We start from the raw sequence: 19,584 nt of genomic DNA, 5'->3' as shown, positions 1-19,584 counted from the left end.
TTCTCTGTCCTCACGGGTATTTATAAACCCTCTCAAGTTAGTATCTTCTAGCCATGTAATTAATGCACTATTTACTCCATTTTCAAGATCACTAATGCAGATGTTAAATGAGTAGGTACCTAATATTTCCATGGTATCCTACCAAAACCCACCCTCAACTCAAATTACTGATGTTCACCACTACAACTTTGTAGTCCTTCAGCCAGTTTTTTATCTACAACGTAAATTCCTATATCCAAGATCATTTGAATTCTGGAGTAGGATTTTGTGAAATGTGTGTCAAAAGCTCTTCTAAAATCAATTAAATTTACACCTAATTTACTGGCAGGTTAGTGCTCTCAGGGCTGGTCAAAAAGCATGTGGAATTTGGTTCAGTTAGAGGGAGGTAGTGTTGTCTAGTCAGTGGATAGAACACTGCACAGAAATTCAAGAAATCTAGACTGTTTCTAGGTCTGCTGTTGGGTGACCTTAGGCAAGTCACTTCCTCAGCCTGTGTGTCAGTTTCCCCATCTGTAAAATGGGGATAAGGATGCTGATTTCCTTTGTCAAGTGCTTTGCGATCCACTGCTGAAAATCGTTATGTAAGAGCTGGATGTTATTACTTCTGGAATAGTTTTTCTTAATTGTGACAATTTGGGGCAAGGTGGTTTTCAGGTTAAAGTGAGCAAAGTCTCCTTTTTATTGATCTCATTAAAGCTGTTGTGGGTGATCTTTTGAGATTTTTGTGGCAGAATACAAATATTAAGGTTAAGCACAACCCATGGAAAAATCATGACAGTCAAAGCTTTGATTCATTTTAACAGGCAATGTTTCAGAACCCTCCCTGAAAATTCAGAAAGGAACCCAAGGCAGTGTTCATGTTCCTGTACAACCTGGGAAAAGAAACACTTGAGAATTACTTGCGAATAATGTAGCCATCAAACATGCTACTGCCTACAGTGTCCAGTTATGACTATTTTTCTGTCCTTTAGAGCCAGAGAAATGTGGTAAATATTGACTTATTTAAAGGACAGGTGTTGCAGTATTTGTTAGATTTGACTGAGAAGAGGTTGGTCCTTCCTGCTGTTGCTATACAGCTGGCAGAGATGACATTCCTAAACACAATCATCAAAGGCTTGTGGGAATCCCATGAATCATTTTCTAAATTGTGAACACCTAGAAGGGTGGGTGTGATTTACAGACTGAACACAACGTAGCAAGTTTACCTACTAAGAGGATGCAAGCAGTATCAGCTATATGCCACTCTACATTAGAGGTAGTGCTCTGCATTCCTGAATTCCTTCCCAAATCATGGGAAGATAAAGGAAGGAAAACAGATAGCAGATGGGGGATTAGGAACATAAAATAGCAATTTTTCCAATTTGGGTCATGCAGAATGGATTAGCAGGTTTGGGGCAGTTTAAATCTGCTGGCACAAGCAGATGATGCTGGCCTTCAACCACTGCATACAGTGCCAAATTAGTGAGAGGATGGTGCTTTGTTTGTGCATGTGGGTGATCACTTGCTGCCTGCACATCAGTTTCGAGTGGTTATCTACATGCCATTTTCATGCCTTTGGCTTTGATCCATATGACTTCAACACTTGCACTTAAAGGCTGCTGCAGCAACAAAACTGCAGGACTGGACAAACTGTTCAGATTGAGGATGAGTGTATCTGAAGACTGCAATCAGCAGTGTACTAACTGTAGAGGCACCACAGAAAGTATGTAGCATAAACCAGGAAAAAGTGTGAGTTCAGCTTGCTTTGAATTCATACATTTCTAATATAACCCTTCTGCCGGGTGGAGCTGGCAGCAACCAGGCCAGGGTTCAATATCTAGGGGTTCCTTTTCAACAATACAACACAGAACCAGCTTGAGCCCCCACCCAATAACCTGGGGAAAATATACACCACCCCTGGGTGCCTCAGAGGCAATACCTCTTCATGTGCAAGCACAGACTCTGAGTGTACAAAAGAAACTTTTAATGAAAGGAGAGAAGTCACCTGACATTAATTAGGGAAAATGCCACAAGCAGGATTCATAATCAAAAAACTAGGAGTAGGACTCCCAGCCCAGACTGCGTGGGGCAGTGTCTTCTGCCTCACAGTCTTGAATTCTACAACCAAAAGTTTCTTTGCTATGCCCCCCTCTGCTCCCTCACCACACCCCACTCACAGTGGTTGTCCTTGGTCAGTGAGGACCCAGGGTTCAGAGGTACATCTGTGTGAATTCACCTTCCACCCGGGGAAGAAGGCACCTTGCTTGCTCCACCATCTGAGCACTTGTGCTGGCTGGCTGCCCCACCAGCCGCTCGTCCCTCTCAGCTGGCCACCTCATCGCTGCCACCTGCCTCTCTGCTGTGATCTTTGCAGGTCAGTCTCTTAGTGATTTTCAGCTCTTTGGGACAAGTTAAGCACAGTTCCGCTCCCCTTTATTCCTACAATAAAGACAACAACATTGATAACAACATTTCACTACCCCTGCATTCCATATTAAAGTGATTTGTAACCCAACACCAGCCAATGTTGATCACGTTGAGCAACACAGCTCTATCTGCTGGATATCTTGGCAGAGTAGGTGTGTTCATGTAAATACAGTTTGCTCCAGAAGTCTCTCTCCTTCCCAGCAAGCTGCCAGGAGAGAACTTATTCAGACCCTGCTTACACTAATATTTATGCCTATTTTTAGGAGTTGCAATGTGATAAATGGGTATGGAAACGTAAAGTGACCCTGCGACAACTCAATTAAAGCAAAGTCTGGCTACAGACTGACAATATGAAACCCAGTTTGGGATAGCAAAGACATTCTGAAAAGGTAACATGTGGATACTGGGGTGATCATGGATGCCATTTTTATTGATACAACAGCAACTGATGCCACCTTTGGTTGCAATAAATCTAGGGCAGAATAATCTAGTTCTGCAACCCCTAAACTCAACAGGAACTGTAATTTACCTCAGAGTGCCTTCTCAGAGTCAAGCAGTGCTTGGTCTGTGCTCCTAACAAGGGCAGGTACAGAGGGGTTGCCTGGGACAGAAACTAATGCTACATAACTGAAAAAATATGCTTCAAACACAAGAAATGGGATTAGTCTCTGACTGCAGAGACCACCCAGAGCCTCAACAACAAATGAGATATCACCAATTTTGTCACACAGCTCAGGATGTTTTTGCTGTACAGTCCACTATCAATTACGTCTGTGCCAAAGCACTACACTCCTTAAGTATCCAGGAAATCTTAGTTCAAATTGAAGATGGTTTTCCAGCAGGCCCTGCTCTTTACCCAATTTTCCAGCTGAGTTGACTGAGGCATAAGGCGGTCAAGAGTCTTGCCCAGGTCAGGAACTGAATCAATAAGTAAAGTCAGATTAGATTTTAGCTGCTCATCCTTTATTGTAACTGCTATACCATCACTACCTAAAAAAGAGGACTGTACTCAAAATATTTAGCTGCACTGGAACTAGGATAACAAAAATATTATGGATGTGCTTTAATAGTGATTACAAAAAAAAAAACCAAAAAAAAAAAACTTATAAAAATTCAGGTGTTTGACCAGCATAAAAATGTTTCAAGAGACTACTACTTCACCATAATGAACTCAATATCCAATAGAGCCCATAAACCTCAGAGCATAATTTTTACTACCATTTTTTAAGATAAAGTAAATGCACAAGAACAAAACTATACAGGGTTTGGTCTAAGCATCTCACCCAGGGCAGTCAAACCTAGTAGTCTGGGCTGAAGTTAGCATCAGGAGTCAAGACAAAGGTCAGGACCAGAGACAGGAATCAGAAGTCAGGCAAGAAGGCACAGTCCAATGTAGCAGCCAACCAGGAATTCACCCAGTTGTACAGATAAACTGAAAAAGAGGCGCAGCAAGTTAAGTAGGAAGCCCTGACCAATTAGAGGTCCCACTGTTCCTCCAATCAGGACCCAAAGGAAGCCTCCCTGATGCAGCTTCAGGTTTCATGGTCTCTTCAACCAGTTAGTAGTGAACCACTGGGTAAGAGCAGGGCAGCAGCAGTTCACTGGGACCCCCACTGACACAGTGGGATAATGATTTAAGTTAGTATGATGTGACAATGGCATATTATTTATTTTATAATATTCCCTGAAATATACTAGCAAGTTCAAGCAGTAGTTAAAGTAAAGAGAATGGTTCAGGTGCTTCTGAAGGGATTAGGTGTTTTTCAGAGCTGCTGCATAATGTGATTGATACTAAGTGCCAAAAAATAAAATCTCCTTCATGGAGTGTCACCACGCCTCAGTGGGTCACAGCTGAGAATGCCAAATTCAGGACAAACTTCTGAGAACTACGGCAGACTCACACAAACTGCTGGTTATTCTCTCATTAGATTATACCAAGCCAGTAACAACAGTAAACTTCTATCTCACCACACTGGTTAACAAGAAGTAAAAAATGTAGTCTCCTTAGGCATTCCAGCCCAGGTTGCCCCACCCAGACACCAGACTCTGATGAATGGTTACTGAAAATCACTTTAATCAAATACAGGGTTCTTCTAATCCCAAGAGATCAGACACATAGCCAGGTCAATATATAACTCAGATCTTACCCAGTAATCATGCTGATGCCAATCCTTTAGTAACTAAAAACTAAAGGTTTAATAATAGAAGAAAAGAAGAAGAGAGTTAGTAATGGTTAATAGATTATACACATATTAGGATCTAGCAATTTATTTGTATCAGGTTTGTAGCAGTGATGGAATAGACTGCTATCTTGTAAAGTCTCTCTGGTAACTTCCAAAAGATTGGAAGGTTCTCAGCCCATGCTTCAAAATGCTCCTAAATTCACAGGCCAGAGAATCAGGGCAGGAAAGAGGTTAAATGGATATACGTTAGGGTCCTTTTTTATATTTTGCCATGTGCCTGGAAATTTACTGTGTGTGGAAAGCTACTGGCCTAAGATGGAGTCCAGGGTCACTTGAGCATATCATATGTCCTTACATGGCTTGATGACTCACAAGGGGTGGCCATTGGCTCCGTGGAGTCTTAGGCATCCACAAGAAGAGCTATCTGGGTGGAATGAGTTTTTTCTATGGCCCATTTTGTGTCCTTGATGGGTCATTAATACATAGTTGTCTGGACTTAATGTAAATTTTATCTGGGTGGATGTAACCCAGGAATACAACATGTATATGATGCCAGTGCACAGCCAATATTCATAAGTTCAGATACAAAAATGATACATACATATAAACACGATAATCATACTTAGCAAATCATAACTTTTCCATTGACACCTTACATGTCATACTTTGTACAATATTTATTGCATTTGTATAACAGCAGTAATATCAATGCTATAAATAGTCATATTCAATCATACAGCATCACATGAAATTCCTCCTAAAATTATCCATGGAGGGGCAAGGGAAGTTTACCACCACCAGGAATGGGCCATGAACCCTGCCCCAATACCTATGGATCCTCTGCCTCCACGCTAGGACCCCAGCACCTACCTCACCCCACAATGGAGTCAGAGTTTAAGGCCAGAAGGGACCACTAGATTATCTAGTGTGACCTCCTGTATATCACAGGCCAGCAACACCCCATGCACCCTAAACCCAACAACCAAAATGAGAGTAAAGTATTACAGCCCATAGGATACTAGACTATTATGTGCCAAAGGCAGAGAATAGGAGGGTCCGAGATGCATTAATGCTCAAGGTCTCTGCAATATCAGGGAAATAATTAAGTCAGATATACCCTGATAATCCTGGCCTGTGAGCCACCTTTCATGCAATAGATGAAGGCAAAAACCTCCCAAGGTCACTGCCAATCTGATCTGGGGGAAAATTGACACTAGCAGGACTTGTCAAGCTGGTGGCGGACTTTGAATATTCTTCTACCCATTTAAAGGGGCCGATCAAAGAGGGCATGCATAGAAGGCAATACAGTACTTCCCTTTTCTTGGGGAACTTCACAGGGTCAGTGGAAGGACAATTCATGTTGCTCCCAGGCCATTCCTCCTCCTCATCCAGCCATTCCCCACATTGATTCCCATATCTGTGTAGATGTGGTACAGAAAAAGGGAGAAATGCTGCCTCTTTCCATGTGAAGTAGTGAGAAGCATGTTCTGTGCATGGATAAGGTCCTAAATTTCATGTGTAAGTACTCTGAAAATTTGCTTTACTCATTTAACAGTAATACTATACGTAATAAATAAAGTAAACAGAAAAAAGTTAGAGCAGAATTGTAAGATGTCTTAGTTTTATGTGTCTCAAAATACATATTAGGAAAACAGATTTTTTTCAGTATTTCGTAATGTGGAAATCATGTAAATACAGGTTAGGAATATTGTGTTGTGACTGTTATTTGCACATAATTTTAGGGTTCTTTATGACTTAGCAGCCACACAAGTTGGAACCTTTGTTGGCAGAGTTCAGAAATAAGGAAGCTGAAACTCATCAACTCCAATCTAGAGCTCAAGGCAGTTCAGTGGCAACATGAAAAGATTGTATTAAGGAATTGACAGGATACACATTTTTACAAAAACCCAGCCAAAAAAACCCCACAAATCCAAAATATCTGGGAAGAAAATATTTTGAGTTTACAGCAAAAGGTTTTTTAAGTAGTCCTTAGAATTAGGTATAATATTTGTATCTGTTCAGTAATGAACAATATTATTGATAATTAAAATGTTATTGACTTCTTTTCAAGTATTGTAGACATTTTGGTTCCATTTTTCTTTAAGACTTAAATTATTAGTTCTATTAAGTTGTATAACATTATATTGAATATTTCTTTTCCATTTCTATAAATCATTGGCAGTTTTAAAATGACAGGAGAAGTCAATGCTATTACAGGAGGCAGCGCAAGGTTGTAACAAAAATTAGGAACTTCTAAAATGAGATTTGCAAATATAGGACACTCAAAGAATCATAGAATATCAGGGTTGGAAGGGACCTCAGGAGGTCATCTAGTCCAACCCCCTGCTCAAAGCAGGACCAATCCCCAACTAAATCATCCCAGCCAGGGCTTTGTCAAGCCTGATCTTAAAAATATCTAAGGAAGGAGATTCCACCACCTCCCTAGGTAACCCATTCCAGTGCTTCACCACCCTCCTAGTGAAACAGTGTTTCCTAATATCCAACCTAAACCTCCCCCACTGCGACTTGAGACCATTACTCCTTGTTCTGTCATCAGCTACCACTGAGAACAGTCTAGATCCATCCTCTTTGGAACCCCCTTTCAGGTAGTTGAAAGAAGCTATCAAATCCCACCTCGTTTTCTCTTTCGCAGACTAAACAATCCCAGTTCCCTCAGCCTCTCCTCATAATTGCTCATAAGACACTGAGCAATTGCCGATTATCTCATCCTGATTTCTGGGAACTGCTCATAAAAATATCGCTTGTTAAAAATACAAATTTCATCTTCTTTATGACTAATATGTTCCCTTGTCGTTCTTCAGGCTTCCTTTTGTCTTGTCTTTGCTGATGCTTTTCCCATGTTCATCATAGTCACTAATACAGTAAGTCTCAGAAAACTCCGGACCTCATCAGAGTACACATTTTCACCTTCACTATCGAAGTGCCCACCTACTCTTCTTGCAGGCATGTTATTAACCAAATTTCCGAAGTGTTTCTTTAGACTGGTCTATTGTTATCCTTTGATGTTTTACTTTCTTGTGTAATACAGGTATTATACAGCAATTAAGAATGATATCAGCTTTCTTTAGCCTGCAGCCCTCTGGAAAATCCCTGGTTCTTTTAGAGGACTAATAAAAACAAACCCATAAGAAGAACATTATCAACTTTCTTAAAGATCAGGTGTTTTTAGAAAAGGCCGTTTTCTGTGGAAATTGGGAAAAATGTGAGTAATTCACTTTTCATGATTTATTGACCTGATCCAAAGCACAATGAAATCAATGGGAATCTTTCCATTGACTTCAAAGGGTGTTGGATCAGGATTTAATAACTTCTTACAAAATGGGTCTGATCTTGCAATCTTTACTGGCATGACTACTCTCACTAAACTCAATGGGAGAACTGCCATTGTTCCAAAGAGACACTCATCTCCTTTATATTTGGGTAGGAAATAAATCAGCCCCATCTTTCAGCATGAATCAGAAGCAATGACTCTGAATCTCAATGCCACGTTACAACCCTGATAAGCTCTCCCTTGTGGACACTCATTAGGCTGTTGTACTGGACTCAATCCTTAGATCCCACATGCTGTTGGCTTGCTGGGGATGGGCAGAGTTTAAGCACTAGCTCTTTGGCTCTGGGCCTCCAGGCAAATGTTCTGGTGCATACCCTCATTCTGTCAACCTTCTTGACAGTGAAGACCTAATGGTCTAACAGCCAGGCCCTGAAACTAGTATCAGTTCTCTCAAGCCTCCCTGCTGCATGCTTTCACAGTTCCACTAATGCTTTGGAGCCTCTGGTTTACTGTTTCCCTCTTTGGAAACCATGCCACCGTGTAAGCAAGTAACACAGACTCTGCAAAAGAACTTCTAAACACACACATACTTTACTCATAGAGGACACAAGAGATACATAGATCTATAAAAAAGTAACAAAAACTGCATATAAACCCCTCTCTCTTCAGCATCCTCACCCATCCTATAGAGCCCTTTCAGTTTTTGTCAGTCCCTTCAGGAGTCTCAAGCCCTTCCTGTACCACTTTCCTCTTGTTTAGCCTTCAGGTTCTGGCCAGGGTCTCCCTCTCTTCCCTAAAACAAGCTCCTCTGAGCTTGAATGGTCAGGTTTCTTTTTAACAGCAGCTTTTAACATCTCTCTTTTTGTTCCTTCTTTACTGATGGAGATTTTCCATTGCTCCAACTGCAACTTCGGAAGGCAACTTGGGAGAACCAGCTTCCCTGAGGGTGGCCACTCTCTTTAGCATAGTTCTACCAGGTCAGAGTAATTCCAAGTTTACAAATTTTTGGTTGTCCTGCAGTGCCTTGTGGCTTCCACACACGTTGTGTGATACATGACCAGTCTTTGCTAACAAATGGCTGATTCAAGACACATTGAGGTTAGGGTTCATGAAATTGGAATTCATAAGACTGAGTCCTCAAACAGATCCACCAAATTTTAGCACCTAAGCCCAGGGTGACTCAGAAGAAAAGCCCTCTACCTCTATACAAAATCTTAGGTGGCAGCATGTGGGGTACACATAGGTACGTGCATGCTGCACTGAAAAGCAGGCTGTGTCCACACTGGGGTATGTAAATACACATAACAGTGAAAGCCTCTGGCTGGGTGGAGGCAGCAGGGAAAGATTCCAGCAGGAGGGGAGTTGCCAGAGCCTTCCCTGCTACCTAGCCCTTGTCAGAACTTCTTCCCACTCCTGGAATTTTTTCCTGCAGCAGGAAAAAGCTCTAGCAGCGGGGAGACAGCAGGACACTGGGGGAGACACTGCTTGGGCATGCAGAGAGCTGTGTAAGGTATATACCGTAAGGTATGGTGTCTTTACTCACCTGAGCAGTGTCTCGCTGTGTACACTGGTATTTATACCTGTGCTAAGAGGAGTGCAGTGTGTATACTTTACATGCCATCGTAAGTGTAGACATAGCCTTGGAGTCAGCCACCCTCTTACTCATCCCTATCTCACCATTGACTTCCATAAGAAAACTGTTGGACTGAGGGACAGTGGGTGTGTCTCCTGTACTGGCATACACAGTATTCTGCAGCAACCTTGCTTCTCACATTTCAGAGCTGAAAAAAGGTCTGTCAAAGAGGGCTGTTATGAAAGGGAATTTGAAGACATCCATAAACATCTAGACACAAAATTGCATTTTCAATAGGAGAACCTCAGTAGTTAAGGCTACATTTGGTATATGACTATGATCCTCTTATTTTCTGCTTACTCTGTCAAAGTTTGAATTCATGTTTGGTTTTTGAGCAATTCAAACAAAGGATACTTTGATAAACAACTATTTCATAAACTACAGAATATCTTATTCTTTGGATTCTGAAGGCTGAGTCGAATGTTGTGCTTGTAGTCTACTGAGAATTTGCCTGAAAACATAAAACAATCTCTAGGTAAGTTACAAAGCTGTTGACATAGGAAATGAAAATGGAAATTCTGTAGTAGTCTCCTACATCTGTAGTTTTATACTATACTTTTCCTGGTGTTTGTTGATTGGTGCAGTATATCTTGATGTTAGTATCCCATTTCAGAAACGTTCTGGCATTATCTATTTGGCAGTTTGAAAAATAGTATAAAACTCCCAATGCATTTGAGCACATGTTTCAACACAGCAATCACAATATCCATTTCCACTGATGCAAGAGGCAGGTTAGTACCAACTTTGAGTAGCTTCATTTCTAAGGATAGAGTATGTGATTCTAATATATAAAGAGATAGTTGTATATAAATATATTGTGGCTAAAAGAATGAACAGTCTTTATTTTTCAGTGCTCCATGATGAGCAGTGTAGGATCATTTGGAAGGAAGAAGCAAATCTGTCCAAACACAGTAATCAATGGAGGGAGATTTTTGAGTGAAATAAAACAAATCAGTTATTTGATACCAATATGATTTACATGAAAGGTTATTCATTTGGAAAAAGAATATTGAATTGCAATTTTTAAGATTACGAAGATGGGCATGTCTCCAAACTGACTAGCAATGAATAATGGCAGTAACACCAGTTGTGAAGGATATACACTACTGTAAATATATTTAATATGTGAGCTGCAAAAAACCAAAAACAATGTGAAGTGATTTTTCTAAGAAATTTACAAAATGCATGAGTCCTATTGGAAGTTGGCAATAGCTACAAAAGCTCCATTTAATATAGGCCTCCAAGTCTAGTGAAGTCAATTGCCCTATTTCACCAAAAATCCTGATAAATTATTTGGGGGGTTTTGAGCAATTCAAACAAAGGGTACTTTCACAGGATACTTGCGTCAGTATGATAGGTATAAAAGAGTTCCAATCACTAGTTTCATCTTTAGTGTGAATAAGCATTTTCCAGTAAAGTCTGGCATGGGGGCAGCCGAGAGATAATTTTGAGACTGCAAACAAACCAAAGGCAAGGAATATCAACCACCATAACTTTTCTATGCTTTGGTCTTCCAGAAAATTAAGCTAATTTCCACTACTATCCCTTTAATGTACATGGGTTGGTACTAGATTTCCCTAAAGGCATTAGTGGCTGGCAAACAACTCCCAGCACATTGATTACAGGAAATGATATTCCTGCCTTATGCAAGCTTCTTGGATAAACATAAGTACTGAAAATAGTTTGTCTACTAAAATTCATTTTCTTGATTTACCAGTAATTCCACACTTCAAACCACCCCATTTCCTTCCTCTCCTGTCTCAGGGATCATTTGTTTTCCTGCTGGATGCCTCCAGATTCCTTACTTCATTTTTTTTTTTGTTTAGAACAGAGATGGGCCCAAGCTTCCAAGTTCAAATGCAGAATCAAGTCCAAACTTTCAGAAAGTTTAGGGGTGTCTGTATCAGGGGTTTTGGCGACAGTGATAATGGCAAGTTAAGAACCTCAAATCCAGATCTAAACTTCCTTAAACTTCAGAAATATTCAACTTCAGGGTTTTTGGTTACTGAACTCCACAGCTCACCAGCATCTGTAATACTTCCCCCTCCTGCTGTGTTTCCTCCACTTTTACAACAACAGTCCCATCCTCTTACTGATTATATGCATGGGAAGAGATGTATAATCCAGTGCTTACCTTAATCAGAGAGTATCACACTTTACAGATATACAAGACTTGAAAAATTTGCCTGACACTTGCTTGAGGACTGAAAGCTACCCACACTGCCATGAAGAAACTGATGCTTCCTATTCACCACAGGCAAGTGGACTTCCCAAACCCTGGATATATATGTTGTGGACCTGATTTTCTACTCTTTTACGAGTTGTGTAGTGATGTACATCTATGCCATGATGATGTGGTTGTGTTAAACATTCACTCTGCACAGGCATAAATGACTACACAAGGTTCAATGCAGGGAGAATCTAGCCCCACTCCTACAGTAGCAAGTTTCTTAAATGATCTGTCACTGTTAAAAATCCACCGTTAACGATCGAACAGGGGTATAATATGGATGGTCATAACAGTCCTCCAGATAGTGATTACATCTAGTGGCATTCTTAAATCCATAGGCCTTCAAATGTCTCAGGAGCATCTTATCTCATCCAAATCCAACGAGCACTGTGGTGACTATCCCTCACAGTCTCTTCCTCCCGTCTCACCCAGTCCTCACTTTTCACTTTCCCAGCCAGCAGGCACAAATCATATCCAACATCATCAACATTTAACTCTTTATGAATTTCCCAAACACACGCACACCTATGCCATACTTCCCAGCGACACAGGTGCGTGCTGCTCAGCACTTCACACCAATTAAAATGTACAGGCAATAACGTGCTCCAAAGAAGACTCTAGGTGAAGAGATTATTTATATTATTAAAAAACTGTTTAGAAATCAAGTTCAAAGTACTTTTACACTTACACAAACACACATCCACCCCATACAGGACCAATTAACTCACATGATGTGAGCACAAACAAAATACCTAAATATGTATTGACATGAACTTCCCAGATTTACATTTGCAGAATGTATCCCTGCTGTTCAGAAAATAGAAGTGTCTTGGCAAATGAAATCAGAGTTTCTGGTTTTCTTTGGCTATTTTTTTCTGATTGTGAAAAGCAATGCTTATTTATTTGTTCAAACTCACATAGGGCTACATTGTGGCTTTTATCCACAGCAGAGTAGGAGGCAGTGGGGGCTGCATCAAACCCAGTTGCTGCAGGCAAGATTGTGACTCATGTTTCCCCAGCATGTAGGGGGAGAATGATGGTTCCTCCTGCAATGTCCACCCTTTCTCTATGAGCCAGTGAAGGTTAGAGCATGGCCATGCTCAGGCTTCCTCCGTGCCTAGTTTTGGATGATTCATGTTCCTGGAGTACAGTGGATGAGCAGTTTAGTGGTTTCTATACACCTCATAGCCCTTGCAGGGAGACCAGGCCACTTGTGACTGCCCTCTGAAGGGATGAGGTGCAATCTGACCCATACATATGTATACCAAGTGCATTTCCATTGTACTGTTATTTATAATTGGTGCACAGGAGCCCAGCTAAGATCAGGGTCCCAATTGTGCTAGGTGTGGTGTATACTCATAGTAGAGGCAATCCCTGCACTGAAGTTCAAGCACCAACAAGAACATATTACTTGTTTTGCTGCCAGCATCTCTCAAACATGATGCAAACTGGCCTCTTCCCACCACACCCAAAAAAAAAAAAAAGTCTATGCTCATTGACTATGTCCATTGAGTAACTTTGTCCATCTGTGTTAAAAAGCGGTGTGCTTTTGCAGGATCTCACTAGACTTGATTCTACTCCTGGATTCACAGTTGGAAGAAAGTGCTTAGACAGCTGAGGTGAAAGATGGAAGAAAGTAATCAATCGTGCCTTTCCCTTAGATGCAAGCTTCACCAGCCATCCATGCCTGGGTTACCTCATGACTAGAGCACTGGAATGCACCTCTGAAGGCCATGTAGATGCTTCAACTAGTGCAGGGTTCGGCAGCCCATCTTTTCAGTTAGGTATCCTGGCAAAAACATAATACCTGTATTCCAATCTCTAGGCTCGAAGAATTCCTTTCGGTGAAATTTGAGGCCTACAAAGTCCTAAATGGTCTAGGTTCCAGTTTTCTTTAATATCACCTCTCCCCTAAGTGCTGCCATTTCATTTGCTTTTGGAAGGAATGCTCGAGGTGTCAAGTGGTGCTTATAGAAGGAATGTCCTCCGAGTCTGTCTCAGCAGTGGCTTTTGCAGAGGTGGATGGGTTCTGACCTTTAGAATTTCCTCTAGCAAGAAATACCTGTGAATTCAAACCTGGTCACCTTTAATAGGCATCTCCTTGTTCAGCACTTGAGTCTCCTGGTATTAATTCTTGTGTTCTCATAAGTAAGTGGATCTGGTGTGGTGGTGGTGCGGAGATTGCACTGATGATGCTCCTGATTTGGGGGAATTTGTTGTTTTGTACATGATCAAGAGTATGTTATGTGAAGATAGCATTAAAAATAATAGTACTACTAATAAAAAATCAGTGGGAACTAATAAGTATTGTCTTGATATGGATTAAAAAGCAAGAGATATAGGATGAAATTAAACCCTGTGCAGAGGACCAACACAAAGCCTATGCATTATTTAAGTTTTCTTTGGTCCTCAAAACCCATAGTGAATAGCTGCTCCAGTAAAAAAAAAAAAACAGTAGTAGTTTACTTCATGGGTCAACATTGTTGTTTAAGTGTTGTTTAATATAAAAATAATTAATGATGGTTTGGAAAAAGGAAGAGACCAGAACTTTGGTGAAGCTGGGAAATCATGAGAAACTCCAGATGATTTTAAAAAAATTGAAGATCTGAGTCAGTTCAACATTAAACTGCATTTCCTTATGGTGCTGCATTGCCTCTTGGGAGCCTCATGCCCTAACTCTCTCCTATGTCCTGGCCTACATCTCCCATGATGCACCAAGCAGCTTAGAGAGAATGGAGTCAGCACTCCACCATGGGAGATATAGTCCAGCCAGGCAGCACAGCCAATAGGAAAAAATGGGGCATAAGAACGGCCACATTGGGTCAGACCACCTCAGTATCCTGCCTTCAAACAGTGGCCAATGCCAGGTGCCCCAGAGGGAATGAACAGAACTAATCATCAAGTGATCCATCCCATCGCCCTTCCAAGCTTCTGGCAAACGGAGGCTAGGGACACCATCCCCACCATTCCCTGTGCAATGCAGCACAATAGGAAAATGTAATGTTGAATGGAATAAAAATGAAACATTTTAGGTCATTTAAAAAAACTGAACTGTTCCAATTCATGGCAAACCGACCCAAAGTAAAATATTTCATTTCAATTTTTAATGGAAAATTTAAAGATTTTGGAAAATGTGAATTTTGATTTTGCAGAAACTGCATTTTTCATTGAGAAAATCAATCTGACAGAAGATTCCTAACTAGCTCTAATATTGGCAAAACCAGACTAAACTTGTCATATGTACTGATGACCTCAATATATGGGACCCTCTGAGGAAAAACGTTTGAGGCTATTGTAGCTAGCTCAATGAAGATGTCTGACAGGGCACAGAGGTTTAAAAAGTGAATAAGGGATAGAAAGTATTTTAAATGTTATATTGACATTAATGATACTGAACTTTGAAAGGTTTCAAAAACCAAAAGAGAGAAGAGTTAGAGGAGACCAGAATGGTTCATCAGTCTGAAGAGCAGAGTGAAAACTAATCAGGGCTCTCTTTTTTTCACCCTGTTTGATATGAGAATGTGTCTCAATTAAATTAAAGGGCAGTATATTTAGAACCAATACAGAGAAATACTTCTTTATGCCGTATACAGACAGCCTGTGGAATTCACCACCACAAAAAGCTATCAAGGCAAATGATGCTGCTGTTGGATTTTAAGAAGGGCTGGATAATTTTATAATCATTATTAAAATTTGTCACAATACAAGCTAAAATAACGATAAGGGTAATCAACTTTCATGCTTCAGGGGATAAACTGATTATCTGTGGAGGGTCAGAAACAATTTTTCCCCTCCACATATAACACTGGATAAGTGCATTTTAGGGACGTTTTGCTTTCCTGTGAAGTATCAGGTATTGGTCACTTCCATAGAAAGGATAACAAACTAGGTGGATGAAACATTTGATCCAGTATGGCAAATCTTTTCCTTTAATCTTGTGCTTTAATATTTTCATAATACAACAGCTTCTTATTTAAAGACTAAATGCATTATACTGAAATGTCTAAAGCAGTGACATTCAGACCTGAGTGATTCAGGAGCCAAATTAGCAGTCAACATTACCCAAAAGAACCACAGTAATGTGAATTCATTGTTTCATTTACCATAGTACTGCAGATTCATATTTAAGCAGTATGATGGGGGAAAATATTTAGTTTTTTTTAATATACTTCTCACAGCAAAATGACTGACCAAATATTATTATTTTATCAACTACATTTGGTTAATAACATAATAAAAGCAACCTGATTGGTCAACAACTAAACCACAACGTGTTTTAATATCATGTGGGAGAGAAGCTGAGCCCTGATTAGGGGGCGGGGCTTCTCTGATTAGGGATCCTATTAAGGTATCCAGCCAGTCTGGCAGCAGCACAGGAGCCAGCAAACAGGGGTGTTTGAGTGGGAGTTTGCAAGGGGAGTTTCGGGGGGAAGACTAGGAGAACCAGGCAAAGGAACAGACAGGCTAGTGAAGTGAGTGTGGTGGTCTGGCAGTGTTTTGGTGCTCGTTGGGGGTTTGTTTTGCTGTGTGTGGTGGTGGTTTGGTTTGGTTTGTGTTTCCTGGACTAACAGGACTCAGGTGAGAAGGCTATGACAGATACAGAGGCAGCAGTGGTAGTGACCCAAGCAGTGGAAGACACAATGAAGATGACTGGATGTGAAAGCTGCAGTATGTACATGATCCTGGAGAGGGTACCCGAAAAGAGTCTCATCTGCATGAAGTGCTGCCTGATAGTGCTGATGGAAGAAAAGATCTGAGGATTGGAGATGAAATCCAATGGTGGAAACTCTGGTTGAGTTTAGAAAGGGGTTTGTGGAGATGATGGAGCAAACACATGAGGAGGCTGAAGGGAAAGGCTCAGACTTGCAGATGGAAACAGGACCAAAGAACTCTGAGTGGAGACTGCTGGGTGAGGAAAGTGAACAGTGGAAGCATGTGACTAAGAGAATCACGCAGAGGAAAAGACAGGCCAGTGAAGGAGAAATAGAGCTCAGGAACAGATTTGCGGAGTTGGAAAATGAAGAAGGGGCACAGCAGGTGGTCACTGAAGGTGGGACGGCAAGGAAGAAGAGAAGAGCAGCTAGTCCTATAGGAAGAGGGGAACAGTCAATGGAGATAACACCACCAAATATGAGCCCCAGGAGGATACAGGATGGATTGCAAGGGAGAATATGAATCAAGAGGACTTACAGCCAGAGGGAACAGGGGATAGACCAGAGAATCGCACCATCACCAGGAAAAGGCAGGTCTACATGATTGGGTACCCCTTACTGAGAAGAATAGACAACCAGAGCTGATCCAGAGAACAGAAGGGTGTGCTGTCTGCCAGGTTCTAAGATACGGGATTTGGACCTGAGGCTGAAGAGAATCCTAACAGGAGCGGAAAAGAAGCCATGATTGTCCTTCATGTGGCAACAAACGATACAGCTAGATTCTCGCTAGAACGTATCAAGGGAGACTACGCCAGGCTGGGGAAGATGCTTAAGGAAATCGAGGCTCAGGTGATCTTCAGTGGGATTCTTCCTTTTCCTAGAGAAGGGCAACAAAAGTGTGACAAGATTATGATGATCAACAGATGGCTCAGGCAGTGGTGCTATAAGGAGGGCTTTGGGATGTATGGCCACTGCGAGGCATTCATGGACAGAGGACAGTTCTCTCAGGATGGACTTCACCTGAGTAGGGAGGTGGACTTCACTCCTTCTAGTATGGAGGCTGCCACAACTGATTAAGAGAGCCTTAAACTAGGAATTTGGGGGAGATGGTTGGGAGATGTCCAGGTAATCTCCAAGCCAGATTTTAACATAGAGAGGGAAGAAAACGAAGTAAGAAAGGATACAGCCATGGGTAGGAGAATGGACATAAGAAGGAATGGTAGTGTAGATACCAGTCTAATAGGTGATACTGGTGGTAGAATGTCTGAGCTTAATTGGGTAAAGAATGTGAGCGAAGTCAAACAGCAAAAATTAAGATGTTTGTACACCAATGTGAGGAGCTTTGGTAACATTTTACTGGTGCAGGAAGTGAAACCAGATATTATAGGGATACCAGAAACATGGTAGAGTAGTAGTCATGACTGAACTACAGGTATTGAAGGGTATGTGCTGTTTAGGAAAGACAGAAATAAAGGCAAAGGTGGTGGAGTAGCATTTGTGGCAAATTGCAGGCACTACTTTGATGGGTCTTGCACTTTCTCTTCTTGGGGAGGGTTCAGGGCACTGTTTCTCGCCCCTGAACTGGGGTATTAACTGCCCCACTTGTGTCCTAGAGGAGGGGAGTGGAGAGGGAGGGACCCAGTCCCGCTCTCTACTCCAGGTCCCAGCCTAGCGGCCTGAGGGATAGCGGTAAACCGCTTGAACTAGCGGTTCCTTCCCCTGGGCTACTTCCCTCTCCTGCCCTTTAGCTTGTGGGGTTCCTGCCCTCCCTCTGCACAAACCAGGTGTCCCTTTACCTAGGGTCTTGGTCTTCTTAGCCCACTGCAGCACTTCTCCAAACTCTCCTCTGCTTCCCTCCAAACTTCTCTCTGCTCCAACACCAATCCACTCTGCTTCAACTCCTTCCCTTGTCTGACTGAAGCAGGGGGTTTTATCAGGTGACTGGCTTCAGGTGCTTTAATTAATCTATAGCAAACTTTCTTCCCTCTACAGGGAATAAGGCTCCCTTCTAACACTCTCCTGCTGCCCTCAGGCCATGCTGTATCACATATCCCCCCACCCCCCCCACACACACTCAACAGCATAGGGTTGGGCTACTTGGGATGAGAGGCAGTGCTGTCATGATAGGCCATCAGCATTGCCGTGTTGGCTTCTGGCCCTATGCTGTACCCAGAAATGGAAGGGCCGCAGGGATAGGAATCACCTAGTCACTCTTGCGTTCTTCTCCTTGTTTCTGTGCATCCACTGGAGTGGGGCGTGGTCTGTCACAAGGGTAAACCGCCGCCCCAGTAGGTAGTAACAGAGAGTCTCCACAGCCCATTTTACCGCCAGACATTCCTTTTCAACGATGGCATACTTCTGTTCCCTGGGGAGGAGTTTCCGGCTGAGGTACAAGATCGGGTGTTCCTCCTCCCCTACCATCTGCGAAAGGATGGCTCCTAGCCCTGCCTCCGAGGCATCTGTTTGTAGGATGAATTCCTTCTTGAAGTCTGGGGCTATGAGTACTGGATGGCAGCAAAGGACTGTCCTTAAATCTGCAAATGCTCCTTCTGCCACATCAGTCCACTTTACTATCTCGGGGCTTTGAGCCTTTATCAAATCCGTCAACGGCCCTGCGGCGAAATGAGGGATGAATCTCCGATAGCATCCTACTATCCCTAGAAATGCTCTGACCTGCTTTTTGCGGACTGGTCGAGGCCAACCTTGTATTGCCTCCACTTTGTTCCATTGGGGTTTCACCAAACCTTTCCCTACTACATATCCGAGGTATCTGGCCTCAGCTAGTCCTCACACATTTGAGAGGGTTGGCAGTGAGGCTGGCCTTCCACAGGGCGTCTAGCACCGCTTCTACTTTTCTGAGGTGCGTTTCCCAGTCAGGGTTATGGATGACTATGTCGTCTAGATAGGAAGCGGCATACTTGGCATGGGGTTGCAGCAATTTGTCCATAAGTCATTGGAATGTTGCAGGGGCCCCATGGAGTCCGAAAGGAAGGACTGTGTATTGGAACAGGCCATCAGGTGTGGAGAAGGCAGTCTTTTCCTTGGCATTCTCGGCCGGGGAATCTGCCAATATCCTTTGGTCAGGTCCAGAGTGGTTAGGTATCGGGCCTTGCCTAACTGATCAACAAGCTCGTCAATGCGTGGTATCGGATAGGCATCCAATTGGGATACTTCATTCAACTTCTGGA

At 42.2% G+C, this 19,584-nt stretch overlaps 1 long non-coding RNA gene across 1 annotated transcript in view; it reads right to left on the bottom strand.

The window, feature by feature from the left end:
- The window catches only part of LOC140914940 (uncharacterized), a 29,180-nt gene extending 25,355 nt beyond the window's left edge, over positions 1-3,825 (bottom strand). The window contains exons 1-2 of the long non-coding RNA XR_012160045.1: positions 3,690-3,825; positions 2,157-2,418 (exon numbers count right to left, since the gene is read on the bottom strand). This is a non-coding gene — a long non-coding RNA (uncharacterized lncRNA). The remainder of the gene's footprint in view (positions 1-2,156; positions 2,419-3,689) is intronic.
- Between the last annotated feature and the right edge of the window lie 15,759 nt (positions 3,826-19,584).

Source organism: Lepidochelys kempii, chromosome 7 (genome assembly GCF_965140265.1).
Source record: "Lepidochelys kempii isolate rLepKem1 chromosome 7, rLepKem1.hap2, whole genome shotgun sequence".
NCBI lineage: Eukaryota > Metazoa > Chordata > Testudines > Cheloniidae > Lepidochelys > Lepidochelys kempii.
This window is presented reverse-complemented; position numbering and strand designations above follow the sequence as displayed.